The following is a 4745-nucleotide window of genomic DNA, read 5'->3' as shown; positions in this document are numbered from 1 at the left end:
AAATAAAAATGTTTTTTAAAAAAGGGATTGATAAGGGGCGCCTGGGTGGCTCAGTTGATTAAGCGACTGCCTTCGGCTCAGGTCATGATCCTGGAGTCCCGGGATCGAGTCCCACATCAGGCTCCCTGCTCAGTGAGGGGTCTGCTTCTCCCTCTGACCCTCTTCCCTCTCGTGCTCTCTGTCTCTCATTTTCTCTCTCTCAAATAAATAAATAAAATCTTTAAAAAAAGGGGGGGAGGATTGGTAAGATGTTGGTTGAAAACGGGAAAAAGAAAATTTCAAAAAAAAAGTTAAAAAAATTAACTTTGAAAGACTAAAGCATCATGGGAAAAAAGCCATGGATTCTATGTGCAGTATTCCCCTAGCTCTGGAATTCTACTGTTCTCATTGATTGGTAAACTTGGTCTTGGCTGGCTGTTCTTGCTGATCTTCTGGGGGAGGGACCTGTTGCGGTGGTTCCCAAATGTCTTTTCCGGAGGCGGAATTGCCCTGCCCTTGCCTGGTCCGGGCTAAGTAATCTGCTTGGGTTTGCGCTCAGGAGCTTTTGTTCCCTGCAAGTTTTCCGCACAGCTTTGGAGGACAAGAGTGAAAATGGCGGCCTCCCAATCTCAGGCCCGGAGGAGCCGAGAACTCGGGGCCCCACTCCTCAGTGAGCCCTCAGAGAAAAGCAGTCAGTCACTCCCATCTCCCCGGTCTCCGGTCGCACTCCGTGCTCACCCGGCCTGTGACCGTGCGTTTCTATCTCTGGCACCCGACCCCGGGTGGAGTCTCCAAACCCAGCAGATCCCTGCGGTGCACTCCCTCACCGCTCCTCCCCGGGGGAAGAAGGGGAGTCTCCCCGGATCTGCCACTTGTTGGGTCCCTGCTGGAGGAGCAGGGGCCCAACTGTGCCACGGATCAGTTTATGGCAACCCCAAGCTGAGAGCCCGTGCCTCGGCTCTGTCTCTGCAGTCAGCTTCCCTGCTCCGATACCTGGGAGCTCTGCCACACTCAGGCACCCCTGGTCTTTCTGTGACCCCGAGGGTCCTGGGACCACATTGTCCCATGAGGGTTCCACCCCCCGCTTAGCCACTGGAGTGACGTCCCTCAGCGGAGCAGACTTCTAAAAGTTCCGATTTTGTGCTTCGCGGGTCTATCACTTGCCAGAAGCGGCTGACGGAGGCCCCCTCCCCCACTGTCTATCTTCCCGAATATCACCTCGGATTCACTTCTGCTCATGTCCTACCTTCCAGAAAGTGGTCGCTTTTCTGTTCAGAGAGTTGCTGCTATTGTTTTCTTCGATCTCCTGCTGAGTTCGTAGGTGTTCAGAATGGTTTGTCCCTATCCAGCTGAATTCCTGAGACCAGAGGAAATCCAGGTCTCCTACTCCTCTGCCATCTTGCTCTGCCGCTCTCATAACATCACTTTTTTTAAGCGAGAGAATACTTTTATGTTTTGAGAGTGCAAAACAATATCACATTGTATTTTATAAATAAATGTCAGTTATAAAATCAGATCCAGTATAAGCAAGTTGACCTTACAAATACATTTTCAGGATACATATATTGCTATTTAATGTCTTAATATTTCTGAGTCCCTATGAATTTAGAAGGTGTGTAATATCTAATATGTAATATTTTTCAAGGAGGATTTATCTGATGCCCCTCTGTATATGCAGTACCCAGCACCTCATTTTTATAAGACACGTATGAAATTTACTTTAGTGATGATTAATTATATATTCTCACTAAATTATTTGACCCTTTTTTATAGAAATAGAATGCAAGGTTCCAGAAGTAGAAGAATACTTAGTTCCTGAGCCCAGAAAACACAAATATAGAGTTGGAGACCTCTTGAAATTCTCCTGCAGACAAAGACTTAAAAGAGTTGGACCAGACTCAGTTCAGTGTTATCACTTTGGATGGTCCCCTAATCTTCCAACATGTAAAGGTGAATATCTGTCTTACAATTGCTAAAACAAGAATTAGGATTTGGGTATCAACCTTTTTCCCCCCCTCTTAAATTTCTGTTGGCTTTGAGTGTGTCTATAATCTAGTGCATTAAGCCAGGACATGTGCTGGGGGGTAGATACCTCAGACTTCCTTATTTAAGCAATTAATCTCCAATTGTTTCTTGAAATATGTAGTGGAAGTATGCATAGATACATATATGATGTCTCACACTCTTTTGTTATTTTTCCTTTTGCCTGCAGTTCCACCAATAATATTGGACACTTTGTATAGCATGGGCCTTTCCTCAAGTTTTATTGAGTGTCTAAACAATATTCAAGCAACTTATAGTCAATTCAATCACATGTATGGCTTAATCAAAGTTAAAACATCTTGATCTAATGCTTGCCTCAAACGATGGCATTTTTTCAAACAGTTTTGATAAAATGTTTCCATGGAATATGAATATTGCTATAATTTACACAACCACATTTATTAATTGGTTTGCATACATCTTAGAATACCTAGATTATTAAACATATTTCCTGGGCTTAAATATTTCCAATACACTAGTTCAGTGTAAGTAATAGAACTGGGAAACATGTTTCTGGTGTAAACACCATTGTTTAAGAAGGCTATAATAAATTATATTATAAATTATACAAAGTAATTTTTAAAAAGTCTCTACTTTATGAATTTTTAAGTTGTAAAATAGATAATTTAACCATTATTCACACAGTATTTCTCTTGTAGAGCAAACAAAACGGTGTTCGCCACCTCCTCAACTCCTCAATGGGGAAGTTAAAGAAACAGACAAAGAAATCTACGAACACAATGATTTGGTGGAATATGTTTGCAATACTAGATTTCTGATGAAGGGTTTTAATAAAATTCAATGTGTTGATGGACAATGGACAGACTTGCCTATGTGTATTGGTAATGTATAAAAATATTCATATTTAAACATAAGTCAACACTCTTTGTATTCATAAACACATAAATTGCATTTTGTAAATAAACATATTTTTGTGAAATTTTCACAGAGGTTGAGAGTACATGTGGAGATATACCTGAACTTCATTATGGCTCTGTTGTTGAGTCTTCTGTCCCTCCCTATCACCATGGAGATTCAGTAGAGTTCAATTGCACAGAAGAATTTACAATGATTGGACACAAGTCAATTACATGTATTAGTGGAATGTGGACCCCACTTCCTCAGTGTATCGGTGAGGAGACACTTTTCAAGTTGACAGTCAATGAAATTTAATATTTTTATGGCAAAAACTGTATTTGCAAACATATATTTGAAATTTAGGTATATTCTTGAAAATGTCAGGTCTTAGGGGTACCTGGATGGCTCAGTCAGTAAGCATCCACCTTCTGCTCAGATCATGATCTCAGAGTCCTGGGATTAAGCCCCCACATCAGGCTCCCTGCTCAGCAGGGAGTCTGCTGCTCCCTCTCTCTCTGACCCTCCCCCTGCTCATGCTCTCTCTCACTCTCTCTCAAATAAGTAAATAAAATCTTATTTTAAAATGTCAGTTCTTAAATTACAATGAAGGTAGACATTGCTTATAGCTCATTATATGTCTACAAATTAGCAATAGAATTTTATCAGTCTTTCTGTCCCTGATATTAACACTGTTTATAAGTGTGAAGCTAAATTTTATTTATGGTTATTCATATGATTTAAATATGAGTACTAATGACCAAGAAAATAGAACTATATTTGCAAAAAGACCACTTTTGTTTTTATGTGGCACTCTTGATTTCAGGTCCTGGAAAACAAAGTTACTACCCACTTGTTACATTCCTATAGGAATCTTGCCTCTCTCAAAATTTCTAACAATTTCCCAATCTGTTTCAAATGCAACAACAAGTTTATGTGCTGAAGGGTGGGTGGGCTGCAGGCCCTCTCAGTCAGTAGGAGAACTCAGTCAAAGGAGACAGTCAGGGTTAGGCTAGGAAACAAATCTGATGGATGGACTTCCCTCTGATTGATGTATGTAAATCATCCTGACCCTTTGGATGACCAAGTCTTTTATGACTAACATGGAAAATATTGGGAACCCCTTTCATTTTTCCCTCAGAATGAGTTCTTTCCTAGAGTTTTCCTAGGTCTTACATTCAAAGAGAGCCCTGGATGTCCAGTCTTACTTATTCATCAGATTTCTAGGCATTAATTGTTCCAAGGAGAAGGTAGGGCTTGGGTTCATGCTCCGTGAGAGCAGAGATTTACTCCTATTTTGTTCATGATGTATTCCCAATACACAAAAGACTGGCAGACCCACAGCAGATATTAAACAGGAGTTTGTTGAATGAATCCTAAGTTTTGTTGCTTATTAATCCTTACATTTTTGCTAAACACATTCCCATTAGCAGTATTGTCAGTCCTTCAAGACCAAACTTCAATCTTTGTCCTCTTCTATCTCCACAGATGATCTCCCCTTATTTCATACAGGAGGAAAACCCAAAGTTATAACGAGCATGAAAATTCTCAACTTTTCACTCTTATTCTAAAATATATGCTTCCATTATTACTCTTTTCTGATCTCAGAGTTTGCTTTCCAAAGGTTAATCTTCTACCTATATTCAGCTTAAAATAATCCCCTTACAGGTATAATAGACCTTACTCCAATTTTCTCCTCTCAATGTTTATTTTGTTTTGTTTTGTTTTTAAGATTTTATTTATTTATTTTGACAGAGAGAGAGAGAACACAAGCAGGGGGAGTGGGAGAGGAAGAAGCATGCTTCTCGCGGAGCAGGGAGCCCGCCGTGGGGCTCCATCCTAGGAGCCCAGGACCACGACCTGAGCCA

General features: G+C 40.7%; 1 long non-coding RNA gene across 1 annotated transcript; it reads left to right on the top strand.

The window, feature by feature from the left end:
• The first annotated feature begins 1721 nt into the window (after nucleotides 1–1721).
• LOC102739745 (uncharacterized) lies at nucleotides 1722–3182 on the top strand. Its single transcript, XR_014141717.1, has 3 exons — nucleotides 1722–1929; nucleotides 2682–2864; nucleotides 2972–3182. It is a non-coding gene; the product is annotated as an uncharacterized LOC102739745 (long non-coding RNA).
• The last annotated feature ends 1563 nt before the right edge of the window (nucleotides 3183–4745 follow it).

Source organism: Leptonychotes weddellii, unplaced genomic scaffold, assembly GCF_054177405.1.
Source record: "Leptonychotes weddellii isolate Sample4059 unplaced genomic scaffold, ASM5417740v2 HiC_scaffold_13835, whole genome shotgun sequence".
NCBI lineage: Eukaryota > Metazoa > Chordata > Mammalia > Carnivora > Phocidae > Leptonychotes > Leptonychotes weddellii.
The sequence above is the reverse complement of the archived record's forward strand: the minus strand, read 5'-3'. Positions and strand labels throughout refer to the sequence as shown.